A 22,396-nucleotide genomic window follows, 5' to 3' on the forward strand; every position below is an offset into this window, starting at 1 on the left:
TCACACATGTACTGAGACCCCAGTCTTAGAACACATACCGACTAACACATGTAGGGTTCTTGGTAATGTTAACTGCTAAGGCTAATGAAATGGCGTCTCTGTAATGCTAACTGCTGATGTAATAGTTTCTCTGTAGCTGCAATATTTGGGTTTTAACTACACATTATGTTGAAATTCTATAAGACAGTAGTAAGACACATTATTCTATCTTGTTTGTCTGGGAACCGAGCTTTTGCAGTTTTTCGGTCGAGGCGAGTGAGGAGGTGGAACGAGTGCGGGAAGTGCTCGGTGATCACTGGACGGAGTCTACGGGAATTCGAGGGTCTGGAGGTTGGCAACGTTTCGGCGGAGGTCATTGAGGAGGAACACCGGAGGTGTGAGCTCCAACGATTTTTGTGCACAAACTGTTAACTTTAACAAGAGTGGCGTCTTTGTCTTTTATATTTGGTTTCTCTACTAACCACACAACAAAATAAGAGATATAAAGTGTAATCATTTAATAGCTGGATAGAATTGGGGACCACGTGAAGTGATGGAGAGATTACAGACCAGATAATGTTCTAAGTGTCGGTTGCCAGAAAACCATTGGCAAGAACTCGAGGAAGAACACTTCCTACTTCTTTTTAAAATTAGGATAACATTATTTGTTACATTGCTAAAACAAGACAGGCTTCCGAATACCATTGCATCTCTATTGGTAGAGTAATCCTTCAATACCGTACCATGTGAATAGCCTGGATTGTGGGACTCCAGGTCGGTCTTACAAGAGATATAGTTAAGCCTGGAAAATTGTAGCTATGGAGGAAAGATTGGATAAGTTTGGGTTGTTTTCTAGTCTTGAGATGTATAAAATTGGGAGGATTAAATGGCAGAAATGAGAAGGACTTATTTCCCGAACGGGGAATAAAAAAAAAACTGAGGAGCATAGTAACTGCTGGTAGTATTAAAAGTATTTTCACTCAGAGGATTGTAGAGGGATCTGAAATACTTCCAAGGCATGAATTCCACGCATATTTAAAAAGTAGATGAATATCTAAAGAGCTGTGATCAACTGGGCTACAGAGCCTGAGGTAGGACGTGGAATTAGAATGGGTAGCTCTTTTCTCGACCATCCCAGATACAGTTTTTATGGTTCTATGAGCTTGGCTTAGAAAATAGGCAGGTAAGTTTTATTTTTCGAAACACAATTTAGTTGTTCAATTAATTTTTAAAAGTGTTTATACTTGTAAACTTTCAACTTAAAAAACTTTCTTTTATCAAGTTTTTTTGGAATGTGTCATCTCAGGTGTTTACAGAGAGAACATTTTGAGATGCAGATGTACCCTTTTTAACAATGCAACTCAATGACACATTAGATCCTTCACCCTTTCCAGCTCTTTGCAGATTCAGTCCTGAAAACAAAAAGCAGAAAACTAATTTTGAGCCTAAGAGCTTGGCAGATAAATATCATATTGTCTTTGGAATTTTGCAGTGACAAAGGATCGCAGATCGACATTGTAGACTGCTTTTCTTTTCACAAATTCTGCCTGATTCCGTGCACGTTACAGCAAGCTACTCACAACATTTCTGAGCCAAATCCCACAGTCTCAGAAGCACAGCAAATTTTACAGTTTATCATTAAACTGCAGAATAGAATGAATTATGTCACTGGATGGAACAGTCAGCTATTGAAAGAAAACCTGCTAGAAATTTAGGTAAACTTTTTGAAAACAGAAATCAAAATATCACAGATGCTGGAAATGTAAAGAGAATGACAGAAATATTCAGCAGGTGAAGCAGTGTCTAAAGAGAGAGAAACAGAATTGCTGAAATAATATTTCAAAAGTCACTGTCATTGTTTCATGCTCCACCTCCTCAGTAGAAAATACTGTACTACTCTTTAAAGAAGTCTGCTAAATAAATGAACAACAGTCACGTGCAACCTAATTTTAAAATAAGTACTTTCAATAGGGGAGAAGGCATCCCATTATGTTTAACTTATAAAACAGTGACACTACCAATATTCTGAGAAGTCCTTTTCCAACTAAGGCTGTATTGCCCAGTGACATTACCTTTGTAGAGAAAGTGGTTCAGCCTTGGGCTTCTCAGCAGCAATGGAGGAAGGGGTTTTGATTTGTGGTTTGGTGGAACTGGACACTTTGCTTAGTTTTGCTTGAGTCCTTTTAATCGATTCATCACAGGACTGGTAATACAAGAGAAAGAAAACGGTGAAATGTTCAAAGGTTCATTTTATTGTCAAAGTATGCACGTACAACTCTGATATTTGTCTTCTCCAGATAGTCCTGAAATACAGAAAGACCATGAGAGTTGATGAAAGACACCAACTCTCCCCCACCATCAGTATGAAAAAGAAAAGAAACAATAACAATCCCTGACTCCCTGACTCACAGAGAAAAACAGCGACAATAACAATCTGCAATCCCCTGACTCACAGAGAAAAACAGCGACAATAACAATCCCTGACCTGCTCACTTGCAGAAAAAGCAGAGACAATGGCATTAAATCCACACTGCTCCCCCACAGGAAAAAAAATTACAATAACAATCCCCGACCCCCTCACCTGCAAAACAGACCAGTGACAGTAACATTAAAACCCCCAACCCCCACCTTACACACAAAATATTTACAGCTCACCCACCCACCAACCAGCCACAATTAACAAAACACCAAAAACCTGAAGGAAACCAATATGAAGTACAGTCCAAAATTCACATATGTCTCAGAATATTGGAAACAGCTTTCCATCGGCATACGAAGGCAGTGGCTGCAAACTCAACAAATCAGCAAAAGGATTTTCAACTTAATAAATCCAATTTTAGTTGGTCAATTAATCAAGGCTGACAACTGAAAATATTCAGAGGATGGCAAATCAATTTGGCTAAATGCTGTAAAAAATAAATTGTAAAGACTGCAACAATCCAGATTTCTCCAAACTTTCAGAAAGCGTTGCCTCCTGCTGCTTTAACATAGCAGATACAAAGCAGGAGAATAGCAGCAATTGAGGAGAGACAACCGAACACACTATTGAATGCTGCATACATTTCAAAGACCTTTGGAAGTCAGAAGCAATATAGCAATGAGTTGAGGGTGATATAAAGGATTTTCCAACAATGAAACAGAAACAAGAAGAATAAAGGTAGATCAAGTCCTTTGAATAATCATATACTTAATTTCCTCAAACACCAGGAAATCTGCACATGCTGGAATTTCAAGCAACACACATAAACGTTCACCAGCAAACTTTATATGTTACTTAATTTCCTCAACAATTTTCCAAGTTAAACAATGAATATTGTGGAGAGCAAATTGATTTTGGAGTAGTATATACATACAACTTTCTTATTGCCCTCATCAAAGACTGGCAGGGCAGTCAAGGTAAGAAGGTACGACGATAATCTTACCCTTAGCTCTTTAATGAGACTGGCCTCCTCTGCCTTCAATCTCTCCTTCCGAAGCTTCTGCTCTTTCTTCAATTTGTTTACAACAGATTTATGTTTCCTCAGATCATCTTTCAGTGCATGAATCCTGCCCTCAATATCACTCTGCTCAGATACTTTCTCTGTTAGGGATGCAATGAAATCAATGTTATAATAGGTAGTAGCTTCCAATTCAACCAATTATTTATCACTCAAAATACATATCTCAGCAGGGTGAAATCAACTAACAATTTTACTTAGTTTCTATTCATTTATTGCTACTTGAAGCTTAAATTTCCAATTAATATCCACCTGCTTCAATGCAGTAATAGCTGCAAGAATTAAATGGAAACTCTCACATACCATTTTGTTTTGTTTATCACACATGTCCTGAGATCTCCAGTGGCAGGAAATGCATTTTGATTTTGACATTGTCCTCCTGGTACCATTCTCCTGTAAATATAATCAAAAGCTGTCACTGTACAGTGCAATCAGATCCATAACTCACTAAATGCACTCTTAAAGCTCAGAGTACTACTAACACACAGCTGAGCAAAGCAATAGACTCTTAAATGTCTTCTTAATTGGCCCAGTAAGCCGACAGATGAAGGGCAAACAGGGAAGGAAAGAAATACTGATATCCCCCAAAATACCAATTACGCACATAAAGCCCCAACCTCGTCGGACACTGACCGGCCAGAGTCACGGCCTCGTTGGAGACGTGGCTCACACTCTCAACAGCAAATACAGTTGTGGACTCATTGAGATCATAAGCAGGGAAACATCAGGAAACAATTTAAATATAAAATCAGATTTTAAAAAAATGGAAGCTAATGGTGAGCATTGCATCAATAGGCAGAGAAACACTTGCTGCAAAATAGATTACATGCAACATTTCACTAACCAAAGTTAGAACTCACTGACCACTGCTTTTAAACCTTTTCCTTTGTGTGGTACAAATCTTGCCAGTGTAGTTTTCACGTTGATTTCCAGAGTTCAATTTGATTTGGGCTATTTAATCCCACACCCTGTCAAATACAGCCTCATTAAAGGCAGTCACTCAAATCACCTGTAAATACTGCACTAACTCTGACCATGGAAAGTCAAAATGGGCATGGGGGAACAGATTACTGAAGAGCAAATGTCCCTTAAGAGCACAGTTGGTGACACCTCCCATTACTTTTATGATTGGACAGTAATTAGCCAGATCGGATATACTCTGTTTTTGGTGGATAGAATGTAACTAGGGACATGTAGTTGCCACTGACAGACCTGTACTGGATACGCTTGGCATGCTAGGCATTTAGTTCTGAAGTGCAACTTTAAGCACGGCACATCGGAGGTTACCCATTTTCATTATTATTGCTGTTCCTGCTACTTGCTCATTCTTTGATTTGGCTGAAAACTACCATTATAACAGTGAGGACTTTGGGAGGAAGCACAGATGCATCATTCACTCAGTTCTTCCAGTTGAATATAGTTTCACAAAGTTCATTCCAGGCTCTGGTTTAATTGAAGGTGGGGATCTTTACTGGAAAAGTGTCCTCATGTTAGCTAACCTATCACCATCACGACTGTGTGATCCAGGGTGGCAGAACTTTGATCAGATCCATTGGTTGGGGAACTGCTGAACTCTTCATTGAAGATGAGAAAATCTGCAGATGTAGGAAATCCAAAGTAATACCCAGAAAATGCTGAAGGAACTCAGCAGGCCAAGCAACAGCTACGGAAAAGAGTTAACAGTCGTGGAACAGTCCATGTTTCGAACCTAAACAGGCATCACTCCACAACTCTTCCTACGCTACAAAGATAACTGCATTGGTCCTGCTTCCAGCACCCATGCTGAGCTCATCAATTTCCTCAACTTTCTCCAATTTCCACACTGCCCTCAACTGGCCCATTTCTGACACCTCTCTCCCCTTTCTCGATCTCTGTCTCCATCTTTGGAGACAGTTTATCTACTGATACTCTTTACAAACCCACTGACTCTCACAGCTCTCTGGAAAAGTCATCTTCCCACCCTATCACTTGCAAAATTGCCATTCTCTAGCCTCAGTCCTCCATCTCCACTGCATCTGCTCCCAGAATGAAGCTTTTCATTCCAGAACAACTGAGATATCCTCCTTCTTCAAAAAAAAGGGTTTCCTTTCCTCCACTATCAACACAGCCCTCAACCACATTGCACAAATCACCCTCAACCCTTCCACCTGCTGCCACACGAGGGATAGGGTTTCTCTTGTCCTCACCTATCACCACACAAGCCTCTGCATCCCGCACGTAACTCTCTGCAACTTCTGCTATCTCCAAAGGGAGCCCACCACCAAGCACATCTTTCCGTAGGAATCACTCCCTACACGACTCCCTTGTCCACTCATCCCTCCCCACTGATCTCCCTCCTGGCGCTTATCCTTGCAAGCGGAACAAGGGCCACACCTGCCCCTACACCTCCTTCCTCACTACCATTCAGGGCCTCAAACAGCCCTTCCATGCCAGGAGACACTTCACCCGTGAGTCTGTTGGGATCACCTATTGTATCTGGTGCAAAATGCCAGGTTGTACAGCTGGATCAAAGGCTCGTCTCCACTAGGAAAGTTACAGGCACAGATTGCAGTGTCATTGCCCAGAACAAGAGTCTATTAGTAAAGTAATTGATAGTTGTTTCTGCTGCCAGAAAGTTGTCACGGTGCTTCACCAACAACATCTTAAACCGGATGGAAAAGACAAGAATGAGAATTCCCAACCAACCTTTAACTTTGTTGGCCCCAGCTGCTCGCACTTCAGCCTCCCAATCTTTCAACAGGTTTTGGAAAGCAGGAACCAGATCATTTTCCGCAATTTCAGGACCTACGGTTTTCTGAAGCTTTAAAGGCAAGAGAAAGTAAATGAGTAACAAAGATAGAGCGGGTTTCAATAGCAGCAATCTGTGCATTAACACGTGAACAGAGGAATCACAAAGACAACACCATCTTTCTTTTCCACACTCGTCTCGCTGCTGCCATCAGGTAGAAGGTGCAGGAGCCTCAGGACCCTTACCACCAGGTTCAAGAACAGTTACTACCTCTCAATCATCAGGTAGAAGGTGCAGGAGCCTCAGGACCCACACCTCCAGGCTCGAGAACAGCTATTACCCCTCAACCATCAGGTAGAAGCTGCAGGAGCCTCAGGACCCACACCACCAGGTTCAAGAACAGTTACTAACCCTCAACCATCAGGTTCTTGAACAACAGGGGATAAGTACACTCATTCGATTGAGATGTTCCCACAACCAATGATCTTACTTTAATTACTCTTTATCTTGTTATTTCATACTCTTGTTATTTATTGCTATTTATTTATATTTGCATTTGTACTTTATCTTTTATTGATCCTGTTCAGTTACTATTCTATAGAAATTGCTGAGTATGCCCACAGGAAAATGAATCTCAGGGTTGTGTGTGGTAACCTCACTGTTACGAAAGACCTAGATTAGTACCCTGTTTTCGCTTTCAGAAGGCGTTTTCACTGTTACGAAAAAAAAATCAGCGGGCGATAAAAGGCAGCAGTCGATAAAAGGCAGCACACGATCTGAGTAGCTGCTCTCCCCCGGATTCGGAATGGCATTGCTTAAACACGAGCCTGTGAGCAGCCATTTGCAAGATGAGTTCTAAGGTATCGGAAAAGCCTGAAAGAGCTCGTAAGGGTGTTACACTTAGTGTAAAACTAGACATAATTAAGCGTTTCGATGGTGGTGAACGAAGTAAGAACAACGTGAGTTTGGCTTGTGGAAGCTGACGGACATGATGTTGAAGAGGTTTTGGCATCCCATGACCAAGAACTGACAGATGAAGACCTGATGCAATTGGAAGAGAAAAGGATAACAATGGAAACCGAATGAGTAATGATAAAGTACGACTTTAATTTTGAAAGGGTACGTCGGTTTAGGAGATATTTGCAGGATGGTTTGAGTCCTTACAAAGAACTGTGTGATAGAAAAGTGCGCAGGGCTCAGCAGTCAAGCAAGCCTTCCACATCAGCCACAGCAGACGACGAACCTCGACCTTCGACACCGAGGCGGGCAGAGGTAGAAGATGAGCTGCCCGCTCTAATGGAAACAGACGATGATGAGATGACACCCCAGTGTCCCACCACCCCAACCCCCAGGCCACGGACAGATATCGATTTGTGGAGAATGCAACAGTAGCCGGGAGGCACACAGCACATCTTTAAGAAAGAAGCCGAAATAAACAAGCTAATTAATTAGGTGCCAGCAACACGTAATTGCCGGCCCAGATCAGAGATGACACAATCGGAAATCGGCACTGATCTGGGCCAACAGTTACATGTCGGGCGGCACCTAATTAATTAGCTTGTTTATTTCGGCTTTTTTCTTAAAGATGTGCTGTGTGCCTCCCGGCTACTGCTGCATTCCTGCCTGCTTCGCAGCAATGTATCGCTCTGCAGATTGGAGGGTGGGGGCCACTGCACCATCCAAACTCTGACTCAACCTAACACACCATCATCAGTGTGCTCGGCGCTGCCTTCCCGATTCTGGTAAGTAATACTACACTGTACATACATTATTTCTCCTTTGTATCGGCTGTGTATTTTTATGCGTTATTTGGTATGATTTGGCAGCTTCATAGCTTAAAGGTTAGTGGAGAGAGTGTTTTTGCCAACAGCACTTGCGTGAGATTTCCTGCCGATGGCGCTTGCGTGAGATTTTTGCTACGGAGAACACTGCCGGCAATGATTGTGGAAAGGTATTTCTACTTTATATAGGCTGTGTGTTTATCATATCATTCCTGTTTTTACTATATGTTACTGTTATTTTAGGTTTTATGTGTTATTTGGCATAATTTGGTGGCTATTTTTGGGTTAGCAAACGCTCACAAAATTTTCCCAAATAAATAAATGGTAATTGTTTCTTCGCTTTACTACATTTCGGCTTACGAACCGTTTCATAGGAACGTTCTACCTTCGAATGGCGGGGGAAACCTGTATGTACTCTGAAAATAGCAACTTCAAAATTGAAAATCTGAACTGTACTTTAGCTACGGACTTCACTGCAAGATTAGTTTATATGTGGCCTTGAGCATAGAAAGTGCCTTTTGTTATGGTTTGTCATTAGCAATGATAGCAGAACATTATAAATACAATAAACTCCGTACCAGTATAATGCAATTGTTTTCCAATAATGGGTTGGTGCCAATTTCACAAGTGCTCTGGCAACCCTTATCTTGTTCTGGCATATTCCCCCTTCCTTTCCAGTCCTGATGAAAGGTCTTGGCCCAAAATGTGACTGTTTATTCACTTCAATAGATGCTGTCTGACCTGCTGAGTTCCTCCTGCATTTTGTGTGAACCCTTTCCCATGAACTTTCCTTCAACTATCACTTTCTAGAATATTCCCCTTCTCCTCTTCCCACCCCCCACTGACGTTCTTGTTCTGGCATCTTCCCCCTTCCTTTCCAGTCCTGATGAAGGGTCTCGGCCCAAAACGTCGACTGTTTATTCACTTCCTTAGATGCAGCCTGACCTGCTGAGTTCCTGCAGCATTTTTGTGTGTTACCTTACATAGAGCTTATTTTTGAACACGGGTTAGTTATCTTATAAAGACAAACAATATAAAGTCTTTGCCTGTTCCAAGGGTAACAATCCTAAGCTGACAAAATGGCTGTGTTTTCTGTGTCCTTTTGAACACCGGTCCATCTGTAATTTGCTTTAATTTTCGATTAGGTTTACAGTTTTGAATTATGTAATTTTATCATGGGTGGCGGGGTGGAAATACATCTCTACCAAGAGAGGTGTAAGGCGTTCCTTCCCTCCGCTAGCCTGCAGGTCACCCTTGGGCAAGGTGTAGCACCTGCTTAGCCAACCCCACCCCCCCACCTGCAATCAGGGTCACGTGAAGCCATGGGGTAAGAGGAAAGAAACCCAGAGAAATGTTGCCGTTGTGTTCAGATGTTTATCAATGATTGGATACCTCATGCTCTGGTAAAGAAATAAATGAGAGGGGAGAAAAAGGGAATGGTTAGATAAATGATGTCCATTTAGAAGTAGTATTCTTTAGTGTTACCCAGGTAAAACATAGTCACAGTCATAGTCATACTTAATTGATCCCAGGGGAAATTGGTTTTCATTACAGTTGCACCATAAATAATAAATAGTAATAGAACCATAAATAGTTAAATAGTAATATGTAAATTATGCCAGTAAATTATGAAATAAGTCCAGGACAAGCCTACTGGTTCAGGGTGTCTGACCCAAGGGAGGAGTTGTAAAGTTTGATGGCCACAGGCAGGAATGACTTCCTATGATGTTCTGTGCTGCATCTTGGTGGAATGAGTTTCTGGCTGAATGTACTCCTGTGCCCACCCAGTACATTATGTAGTGGATGGCAGACATTGACCAAGATGGCATGCAACTTAGACAGCATCCTCTTTTCAGACACCACCGTGAGAGAGTCCAGTTCCATTCCCACAACACCACTGGCCTTACGAATGAGTTTGTTGATTCTGTTGGTGTCTACAGCTGTAATGATCTATCCTTGATAATATATCCACAGATAAACCAGCTGCTTCAGTACAGATTTTACACTCATAGAGAACAGAAAGATTTAATCTCAATGCCTTGGGGTGGGACCGGAATTTTCTGGCCTTAAGAGACGGAATTTTAAATTTTTAAAGAAAGGCAAAGTTGAGAAAATATTGTCGTTGATGGCTCTGAATTCGAAAGTATGGTACACAGACAACAACGTGGGCAATTGTAATCAGCTAGTTTCTCAGGTCAAAAAAACAACTAAATAATGTTACTTAATCATTAAACAATGTTTCTTGATTGTTAAATAATATTAACCTGATTGTTATTGTTTGCAATTAACCTACGTAGGCAATGTGCCTTACCTTGAAGATTTGGATTACACTGCGGTGAGAAAAGCACGTTGACTTCAGTAGATCCGAGTGTTTTCCCATGCTGGGAAAGTCTAAGACTAAAGGGCATAGATTTAATTGGAGACACAGAACGCAACAAGCTGTTCCGGCCCTTCAAACTGCACCGCCAGTAAGCCACCAACTTGTGCAACAATCTACAATGACCCTTTAACATACTAACCGGAATGCTTTTGGACTGTGTGAGGAAACCGGAGCACCAGGAGGAAGCCTGAGGCAACAAGTTTTATACTGAGAACAAAGACCATCTGGTTCAAAAACTATAAACACACAGGAGATTCTGCAGATGCTGGAAACCCAGCACAAAATACTGGAGGAACTCAGCAGGCCAGGCAGCATCTATGGAAATGAAATAAACAGTCGATCTTTCGGGCCGAGACTGCTCTTAAGGGCTATAAATCTGCCAATGACACAACTATTGTTGGCAGAATTTCAGATGGTGACAAGGAGCCGAAGAGGAGTGAGATAGATCAGCTGGTTGAGTGGTGTGGCAACAATCTGGCACTTGTCAGTCAGACCAAGGAACTGATTGTGGACCACAGGAAGGTGAAGTTGAATCACCACCTCCCTACACCATACCTGGTCTGTGTGAAGTCAGCAGTGGGAAGGAACCAGCAAGGTCCAGTCCATCAAAAGCTTTAAGCAGCATTTAATTAATGCACTACATCACAAAATTTACCACAATGACAGTAAAACCAAGGAACTGATTGCGGACGTCAGGAAAGGGAAGTCAAGGGAACATACATCAGTCCCAATCAAGGGGACTGTGGAAAGGGTGAGTAGTTTCAAGTTCCTGAGTGTCAAAGTCTCTGAGGATCGTCCTGGGCCCAACATATCAATGCAATTACAAAAAAAAACGCACAGAAGTGGCTACATTTCATTCAGAGTTTGAGGAGAATTGGCAGGTCATCAAAGACACTCTCAAATTTCTAGAGGTGTACCACGGAGAATGTTCTAACTGGTTGCATTGCTGTCTGGTATGGAGGGAACACGACACAGGATCAGAAAAGGCTGCAAGTCGTTATAAAATCAGCCAGTTCCATCACAGGCATTAGCCTGTCTGGCATCCAGACGCTTTCAAAAGGCAATGCATCAAAAAGGGGGCATCTATTAAGGGCCCCATCACCCAAGATATGCCCTCTTCTCTTTGCTACCATCAAGGTGGGGGTACAGGTGGCACACTCAATATTTCAGGAACAGCTTCTTCCCCTCTGCCATCAGATTTCCGAATGCACAATCAACCCATGGACACTACCTCAGTAATTTTTAAATATCTACACATTTAATATATATAGTAATATTTTAAAATTATATACTGCTTTGTACTGCTGGCATAAAACAACCAAATTTCACAACGTATGCCAGTGATATTAAACCTGATACTGGGATGAGGTGAAAGTAAGGAAATAGCACCCTTCGTGGAGGAGATAGATGAAAGAGTTGGAGAGTTTGCAGAAGATCTCAATGAGAGGCTGTTGGAGATTCAGAAAAGGAAGCGAAGTGTCAGAATAAATTTGTAAATCCAGGTAACTCTGCGGCAAGATAAAAGTTGGTGACAAAGGTGATGAAAATGTTGGGCTCCACACGAGAGTATGAAGCAGCCCTGATATTATTGATGCCAGGGAGAGGAAGGCGAAGGTGTGTACAGGGATATGTTTGGACAACCAAAAGATAGCTGCAGTGAAAGCCCATGTGACTGTATCCTTTTAGTCCCATTACTCCTCAGGCTTTTTTGAAAATTTGTTTAAGCTTACTACTGGCTTTTCGACCTTTCGGCTCATTTTTAAACAGAACTGAAGTTCCTCTTAACTTCCTCCAGTCAAAAGTAAAAAATATCAGTGTCATCAACCTGTGCACGTGCTGAATCCCCAGATCCCTGGCACTAGGCCAACAAGTTTGTTCTAAACCCTTGTCACAGGATTATCCTTCAGATACACTGAAAAAGATCTGAGCTCAATTCAGACCAACTTTGTTCTATTTCACATCCATGTTTAAAAACAAGATAATTAAATGAATCTGGAAAAAAAAAATCTCAGCACCTTTTGGCATGTCAGTCAAATAGCTTTTATATTAAAAATACACAGGTGCTTGACTTAATGATTTTTTTAAAACTATATTAGAGGAACTAAAACAACAGGAATTCTGCAGATGCTGGAAATCAAAGCAACACACATCAAAGTTGCTGGTGAACGCAGCAGGCCAGGCAGCATCTCTAGGAGGAGATGCAGTCGACGTTTCAGGCCGAAACCTTTAGTCAGGGCTAACTGAAGGAAGAGTGAGTAAGGGATTTGAAAGTTGGAGGGGGAGGGGGAGATCCAAAATGATAGGAGAAGACAAGAGCGGGAGGGATGGAGCCAAGAACTGGACAGGTGATAGGCAAAAGGGATATGAGAGGATCATGGGACAGGAGGTCCGGGAAGAAAGACAAGGGGGGGGGGGACCCAGAGGATGGGCAAGGGGTATATTCAGAGGGACAGAGGGAGAAAAAGGAGAGTGAGAGAAAGAATGTATGTATAAAAATAAGTAACAGATGGGGTACGAGGGGGAGGTGGGGCATTAGCGGAAGTTAGAGAAGTCGATGTTCACGCCATCAGGTTGGAGGCTACTCAGACGGAATATAAGGTGTTGTTCCTCCAACCTGAGTGTGGCTTCATCTTTACAGTAGAGGAGGCCATGGATAGACATGTCAGAATGGGAATGGGATGTGGAATTAAAATGTGTGGCCACCCTCTGAATATACCCCTTGCCCATCCTCTGGGACCCCGCCCCCCCGCTGGCTTGTCTTTCTTCCCGGACCTCCTGTCCCATGATCCTCTCGTATTACCTTTCGTCTAACACCTGTCCAGCTCTTGGCTCCATCCCTTCCCCCTCCTGTCTTCTCCTATCATTTTGGATCTCCCACTCCCCCTCTAAATTTCAAATCCCTTACTCACTCTTCCTTCAGCTAGTCCTGACGAAGGGTCTTGGCCTGAAACGCCGACTGCACCTCTTCCTAGAGATGCTGCCTGGCCTGCTGCGTTCACCAGCAACTTTGATGTGTGTTGCTGTTATTAGAGGAACTAATTGTGTTTTCATGGCTTTTGACAGAATCAGAAGGGATTCGAGCTGGAACAGAAAACCTAAAGACTAGTTTTAAAACATAAATGCACCATATCATCATACCAAAGAGATGCACTTTGTGCTGTAGCAATAACACGTACTTCAGAAAATTTGTCTGCCACCATATAGCAAACACGCCAGGATTTACAATCCACTGCCTGCCGGAGGGTCGGCATCACCAACGCTTCCAGGTCTTCCTGGGGCAGCAGCTGGGCTGTGCTCACACAACCCTCAACTGCCAACAGCCTCACCAAATCCTGTGAAAAAGATGTTCAAACCGGGTTTGAGCTGGTTCTTCATTAAAAAACAAAATTAATTTACTGAAGTTAACATTAGGAAGAACTAATCTCATCAAAAAAATCATAAAAATAAATACTGACAATATAACAATTGTTTCCCAGATGATATCCATTCAGATCACCTCGAAAGTAGCAACAGGTTTCATTACTTTGCAATGTGTGCTGGAATCTTCCCAGGATACAAGTACTGGAATGGAGATACTGAACTTGTAAGTTATAACTGCTGAAAAGGCATGTTTAATTGGGGCCCATGCAACTGTCCGAGGCTACACCTTTAGTTTGGAGAAAGTGGGAGAAACCTAAGTCAAACTTGAGAGTAAGAACTAGTTCTACCAGGTGAGGAAAGATGGTGAGGAAGGGGAACTGATAAGGTTTGTTGTCTAGAAAGAAGCAGAACTTTAAGGACTTCCTGGAAGGGGATGAAAACGTATAAACACTAAATCCACAGTGAAAATAAAGTGATCTGGGCCAGGCAACTGTAAGTGACTGAAGTGATGGAGAGATGACAGACCAGATAATGTTCTAAGTGTCGGTTGCCAGAAAAACATTGGCAAGAACTCGAGGAAGAATACTTCCTACTTCTTTTTAAAATTAGGACAACATTATTTGTTACATTGATAAAACCAGACAGGCTTCTGAATACCATTGCATCTCTATTGGTAGAGTAATCCTTCAATACCGAACCATGTGAATAGCCTGGATTGTGGGACTCCAGGTCGGTCTTACAAGAGATAATGTTAAGCCTGGAAAACTGTAGCTATGGAGGAAAGATTAGATAAGTTTGGGTTGTTTTCTAGTCTTGAGATGTATACAGTTGGGAGGATTAAATGGCAGAAATGAGAAGGACTTATTTCCTGAACGGGGGATTAAAAAAAAACTGAAGTCCATAGTAACTGCTGGTAGTATTAAAAGTATTTTCACTCAGAGGATGGTAGAGGGATCTGAAATACTTCCAAGGTATAAATTCCCCTCATATTTAAAAAGTAAATGAATATCTGAAGAGCTGCGATCAACTGGGCTACAGAGCCTGAGGTAGGACGTGGAATTAGAATGGGTAGGTCTTTTCTCGACCATCACAGATATAGTTCCCATCATATTTATTCTTATGGTTCTATGAGCTTTGCTTAGGAAATAGGCAGGTAAGTTTTATTTTTTATTTTTAGAAACACAATTTAGTTGTTCAACTAACTTTTAAAAGTATTTATACTTCTAAACTTTCAACTTAAAAGACTTCCTTTTATCAATTTTTTTGGAATGTGTCATCTCAGGTGTTTACAGAGAGAACATTTTGAGATGCAGATGTACCCTTTTTAACAATGCAACTCAATGACACATTAGATCCTTCACCCTTTCCAGCTCTTTGCAGATTCAGTCCTGAAAACAAAAAGCAGAAAACTAATTTTGAGCTTAAGAGCTTGGCAGATAAATATCATATTGTCTTTGGAATTTTGCAGAGCAGAGGATCGCAGATCGACATTGTAGACTGCTTTTCTTTTCACAAATTCTGCCTGATTCCGTGCATGTTACAGTAAGCTACTCACAACATTTCTGAGGCAAATCCCAGAGTCTCAACAGCACAGCAAATTTTACAGATTATCATTAAACTGCAGAATTGAATGAATTATGTCACTGGATGGAACAATCAGCTATTGAAAGAAAACCTGCTAGAAATTTAGGTAAACTTTTTGAAAACAGAAATCAAAATATCACAGATGCTGGAAATGTAAAGAGAATGACAGAAATATTCAGCAGGTGAAGCAGTGTCTAAAGAGAGAGAAACAGAATTGCTGAAATAATATTTCAAAAGTCACTGTCATTGTTTCATGCTCCACCTCCTCAGTAGAAAGTACTGTACTACTCTTTAAAGAAGTCTGCTAAATAAATGAACAACAGTCACGTGCAACCTAATTTTAAAAAAAGTACTTTCAATAGGGGAGAAGGCATCCCATTATGTTTAACTTATAAAACAGTGATACTACCAATATTCTGAGAAGTCTTTTTCCAACTAAGGCTGTATTGCCCAGTGACATTACCTTTGTAGAGAAAGTGGTTCAGCCTTGGGCTTCTCAGCAGCAATGGAGGAAGGGGTTTTGATTTGTGGTTTGGTGGAACTGGACACTTTGCTTAGTTTTGCTTGAGTCCTTTTAATCGATTCATCACAAGACTGGTAATACAAGAGAAAGAAAACGGTGAAATGTTCAAAGGTTCATTATATTGTCAAAGTATGCACGTACAACTCTGATACTTGTCTTCTCCAGATAGTCCTGAAATACAGAAAGACCATGAGAGTTGATGAAAGAAAAGACACCAACTCTCCCCCACCATCAGTACGAAAAAGATAAGAAACAGTAACAATCCCCGACTCCCTGACTCACATAAAAAAAACAGCAACAATAACAATCTGCAATCCCCTGACTCACAGAGAAAAACAGCGACAATAACAATCCCTGACCTGCTCACTTGCAGAAAAATCGGGGACAATAGCATTAAATCCACACTGCTCCCCCACAGGAAAAAAAATTACAATAACAATCCCCGACCCCCTCACCTGCAAAACAGACCAGTGACAGCAACATCAAAACCCCCAACCCCCACCTTACACACAAAATATTTACAGCTCACCCACCCACCAACCAGCCACAATTAACAAAACACCAAAAACCTGAAGGAAACCAATATGAAGTACAGTCCAAAATTCACATATGTCTCAGAATATTGGAAACAGTTTCCATCGGCATACGAAGGCAGTGTCTGCAAACTCAACAAATCAGCAAAAGCATTTTCAACTTAATAAATCCAATTTTAGTTGGTAAATTAATCAAGGCTGACAACTAAAAATATTCAGAGGATGGCAAATCAATTTGGCTAAATGCTGTAAAAAATAAATTGTAAAGACTGCAACAATCCAGATTTCTCCAAACTTTCAGAAAGCGTTGCCTCCTGCTGCTTTAACATAGCAGATACAAAGCAGGAGAATAGCAGCGATTGGGGAGAGACAACCGAACGCACTATTGAATGCTGCATACTTTTCAAAGACTTTCGAAAGTCAGAAGCAATATAGCAATGCAAAGAGCCTTAAGAATGAGTTGAGGGTGATATAAAGGATTTTCCAGCAATGGACCAGAAACAAAAAGAATAAAGGCAGATCAAGTCCTTTGAATAATCATATACTTAATTTCCTCAAACACCAGGAAATCTGCAGGTGCTGGAATTTCAAGCAACACACATAAACGTTCACCAGCAACCTTTATGTGTTACTTAATTTCCTCAACAATTTTCCAAATTAAACAATTGTGGAGAGCAAATTGAGTTTGGAGTAGTATATACATACAACTTTCTTATTGCCCTAATCAAAGACTGGTAGGACAGTCAAGGTAAGAAGGTACGACGATAATCTTACCCTTAGCTCTTTAATGAGACTGGTCTCCTGTGCCTTCAATCTCTCCTTCCGAAGCTTCTGCTCTTTCTTCAATTTCTTTACAAAAGATTTATGTTTCCTCAGATCATCTTTCAGCGCATGAATCCTGCCCTCAATATGACTCTGCTCAGATACTTTCTCTGTTAGGGATGCAATCAAATCAAAGTTATAATAGGTAGTAGCTTCCAATTCAACCAATTATTTATCATTCAAAATACATACCTCAGCAGGGTGAAATCAACTACAATTTTACTTAGTTTCTATTCATTTATTGCTACTTGAAGCTTAAATTTCCAATTAAAATCCACCTGCTTCAATGCAGTAATAGCTGCAAGAATCAAATGGACTCTCACATACCATTTTGTTTTGTTTATCACACATGTCCTGAGATCCCCAGTGGCAGGAAATGCATTTTGATTTTGACACTGTCCTCCTGGTACCATTCTCCTGTAATTATAATCAAAAGCTGTCATTGTACAGTGCAATCAGATCCATAACTCACTAAATGCACTCTTAAAGCTCAGAATACTACAAACACACAGCTGAGCAAAGCAATAGACTCTTAAATGCCTTCTTAATTGGCCCAGTAAGCCAACAGATGAAGGGCAAACAGGGAAGGAAAGAAATACTGATATCCCCCAAAATACCAATTACGCACATAAAGCCCCAACCTCGTCGGACACCGACCGGCCAGAGTCACGGCCTCGTTGGAGACGTGGCTCACACTCTCAACAGCAAATACAGTTGTGGACTCATTGAGATCATAAGCAGGGAAACATCAGGAAACAATTTAAATATAAAATCAGATTTTTAAAAAAATCGAAGCTAATGGTGAGCATTGCATCAATAGGCAGAGAAACACTTGCTGCAAAATAGAGTACATGCAGCAGTTCACTAACCAAAGTTAGAACTAATAATACACTAATCTTGCTCAAAATGTTGAAAAGAATGTTTCATCTTCAACTTTATGATTTTTGGAGATCAGTTCATCTTCTACTCACTTAACTATTCACAGTAACAGAAATTTTGACCAGGGGTGCCCAAACGTTTTCCTGCCACTGTATGTCAATTTAGGCAGCTGCAAGTACCATGATGTCTACTTCTGCATAGACTGCAAGTCAACGTTATTTTTTTTTCAATAATATTACTGGTATTGTGAAAATGGTATTCTTCACCATCCACTTCAAGGTTCGACATGTGTGTTTAGAGATGCTCTTCTGCACACCACTGTTGTAACGTGAGGTGATTTGAGTTACTGTCACCTTCCTGTCAGCTTGAACCAGTCAGTTGTCGTTTTGGGCCAAGATGCTTCATCAGGACTAGAAAAAAAAAGATGAGATCAGAGTAAGAAGGCGGGGGAAGACGTACAAGGTTGTGGGTGAGAGGAGAAACCAGGAGATGGGGAGTGGTGAGGTAAAGAGCTGAGAAATTGGTGAAAGAGATAAAGGGCTGGAGAAGGGGGAATCTGATAGGAGAGGACAGAAGGCCATGGAAGAAAGGGAAGGGGGAAGAGCACCAGAGGGAGGTGATGGGCAGGGAAGGAGAAAAGGTGAGGGAGCAAAATGGGAATGGGGAATGGTGAAGTGGGGGGGGGGGGGGTCTTTACCGGAAGCAGGAGAAATTGATGTTGATGCCATCAGGTTAGAGGCTACCCAGACGGAATAAGGAGTTGTTCTTCCAACCAGAGAGTGGCCTCATCGCGGCAGTAGAGGAGGCCATGGACCAACATGTTGGAATGGGAATGGGAAATAGAATTAAAATTGGTGGCCACCAGGAGAAGTGCCACACCTGCCCCTGGATCTCCTCCCTCACTACCATTCGGGGCACAAACAGTCCTTCCAGGTGAGGCAACATTTCACCTGTAAGACCTGGCCCAGATTGGGAGACCACTTTGACGAGCGCCTACAGTCCATCCAGCAGAGGACAACAGGACCTCTCGGTGGCCACCAATTGACCTGGTTGAGGAAGTGGAGGGATAGGTTAGTAAATTTGCAGATGACACAATGATTGGCGGGGTTGTGGATAGTGTGGATAGCGGAACATTGACAGGATGCAAAATTGGGCTGAGAAGTGACAGATGAAGTTCAACGCAGATAAGTGAGAGGTGGTTCATTTTGGTCGGTCAAATATGATGACAGAATATAGTATGAATGGTAAGGCTCTTAGCAATATGGCGACCTTTTATCCAATATTTTCATTTAATTATTTATTACTCTTTCAGTCTTTTTTCAAAGTTTTAGATTTGATCAGAAAGTCTTTCTTTCTTTCTTCTTTGATTGTATCCTCAAAATGGAATTCCCAGTCCTTTTTTTTTTGTTTTGTTTTTTAGTGTAGTGGGTTTTTTTTCCTTTTCATTTAAAACCCAATGATTTTCCCTTTCTCTTCATAAACTGCAAAGAGAATTGTTATTTTCATTTTTTTATTATGTATTTTATACTAGTTTAACAATATCTATGATTTTGACAATGTCTATCTTAATCTTGGATTATATTGTTACTGATATATATATTTGAATTAATTCTCTTCTTGATTGTATTTATGCTTTTTTTAAATCAATGAAAAGATTAATGAAGAAAAAGACTCTTGGCAGTGTGGGGGATGAGAGAGATCTTGGGGTCCGAGTCCATAGGACGCTCAAAGCTGCTGCGCAGGTTGGCTCTGTGGTTAAGAAAGCATACAGTGTATTGACCTTCATCAACTGTGGGATTGAGTTTCGAGCCCGGGGGGGTAATGTTGCAGCTATATCGGACCCTGGTCAGACCTCACTTGGAGTACTCTGCTCAGTTCTGGTCGCCTCACTATAGGAAGGATGTGGAAACCATAGAAAGGGTGCAGAGGAGATCTACAAGGATGTTGCCTGGATTGGGGAGCATGCCTTATGAGAATAGGTTGAGTGAACTCGGCCTTTTCTTCCTGGAGCGACGGAGGATGAGAGGTGACCTGATAGAGGTGTATAAGATGGTGATTGATTGTTTGGATAGTCAGAAGCTTTTTCTCAGCTAACACGAGAAGGCACAGTTTTAAGGTGCTTGGAAGTAGGTACAGAGGAGATGTCAGGGGTAAGTTTTTTATGCAGAGAGTGGTGAGTGCGTCAAATGGGCTGCTGGCGATGGTGGTGGAGGTGTTCTAAGAGAAAACCTAAGAGTAAATTGCTAGGTTCTAAGAGTAAACCTAGCCATTATCGGCCTGTGAGTTTGACATCACTGGTGGGTAAATTAATGGAAAGTATTCTTAGAGATGGTATATGTAATTATCTGGATAGACAGGGTCTGTTTAGGTACAGTCAACATGGATTTGTGCATGGAAGGTCATGTTTGGCAAATCTTATTGAATTTTTTGAAGAGGTTACCTGGAAAATTGACAAGGGTAAAGTGGCAGATGTTGTCTATATGGACTTCAGTAAGGCCTCTGACAAAGTTCCACACGGAAGGTTAGTTAGGAAGGTTCAATTGTTAGGTATTAATATTGAAGTAGTAAAATGGATTTAACAGTGGCTGGATGGGAGATGCCAGAGAGTAGTTGTGGATAACTGTTTGTCAGGTTGCAAGCCAGTGACTAATGGTGTGCCTCAGGAATCTGTACTGGGTCCAATGTTGTTTGTCATATACATTAATGATCTGGATGATGGAGTGGTAAATTGGATTAGTAAGCATGCAGATGATACTAAGATACGTAGCATTGTGGATAATGAAGTGGGTTTTCAAAGCTTGCAGAGAATTTGGGTCAGTTAGAAGAACGGGCTGAAAGATGGCAGATGGAGTTTAATGCTGATAACTGTGAGGTGCTACTTTTTGGTAGGACTAATCAAAATAGGACATACATGGTAAATGGTAGGGCATTGAGAAATGTAGTAGAACAGTGTGGTCTAGGAATAATAGTGCATAGTTCCCTGAAGGTGGAATCTCATGTGGATAGGATGGTGAAGAAAGCTTTTGGTGTGCTGGCCTTTATAAATCAGAGCATTGAGTATAGGAGTTGGGATGTAATGTTAAAATTGTACAAGGCATTGGTGAGGCCAAATTTGGAGTATTATGTACAGTTCTGATCACCGAATTATAGGAAGGATGTCAACAAAACAGAGAAAGTACAGAGGAGATTTACTACAGTGTTACCTGGGTTTCAGCACCTAAGTTACAGAGAAAGGTTGAACAAGTTAGGTCTTTAATGTTTGGAGCGTAGAAGGTTGTGGGGGGACTTGATAGAGGTATTTAAAATTATGAGGGGGATAGATAGGGTTGACATGGATAGGCTTTTTCTATTGAGAGAGGGGAGATTCAAACAAGAGGACATTAGAACAAGAGAGTTAAGGGGCAAAAGTTTAGGGGTAACAGAATGGGAACTTCTTTACTCAGGGAGTGGTAGCTGTGTGGAACGAGCTTCCAGTAGAAGTGGTAGAGGCAGGTACGATTTTGTCATGAAAAAAAATTCATTAGGAAAATGGACAGGAAAGGAATGGAGGGTTATGGGCCAAGTACAGGTAGATGGGCCTAGGTGAGAGAAAGCGTTCGGCACGGACTAGAAGGGCCAAGATGGCCTGTTTCCGTGCTGTAATTGTGATATGGTTATATGGAAAGCAGGAGATTGCAGCTGAGAGGAAAAATGGATCAGCCATGATGAAATGGCAGATCAGACTTGATGGGCCAAATGGCCTAATTCTGATCTGCATCTTATAGTCTTAACCACATTCTCTACTACCCCTTTATAATCCCTCCCCAATCCTATCGCCCTCTTTCTAATCCCACACCACTTCCCCACCACCCACAACACAATTGCGTCGTGTTCTGGTTGCTTCATGATTGGAAAGGTGCAGAGGAGGTTTGTAAACGTAACTTTGCTGGATCAAAGAACAACAGTACAAAAAAGATCGTTACTTATCTTTCCACCCGTTTATTTCTTCGAGCTCAGCCGGCGAGTGAATTGGGACCCGACATCAGGGAGAGAACCTTTCTGATCTCCCCGGCAGTTCAACACATTCACTGCCTGATGTCAGAATTGTCAGAAGTTATAAGGCCACCGATACAAAAGAACAATCAATTTGATAATTATTCCAGCCAAGTCAATGGACTATTGATACAAAGAATAATCAGCTTGATAACCATTCCGGCCAAGTCAATGGACTACTGATACAAATGAACAATCAGCTTGATAATTATTCCGGCCAAGTCAATGAACTATTGATACAAATGAACAATCAGCTTGATAATTATTCCGGCCAAGTCAATGGACTATTGATACCAAT

Source organism: Mobula birostris, chromosome 10 (genome assembly GCF_030028105.1).
Source record: "Mobula birostris isolate sMobBir1 chromosome 10, sMobBir1.hap1, whole genome shotgun sequence".
In the NCBI taxonomy this organism is placed as follows: Eukaryota; Metazoa; Chordata; class Chondrichthyes; order Myliobatiformes; family Myliobatidae; genus Mobula; species Mobula birostris.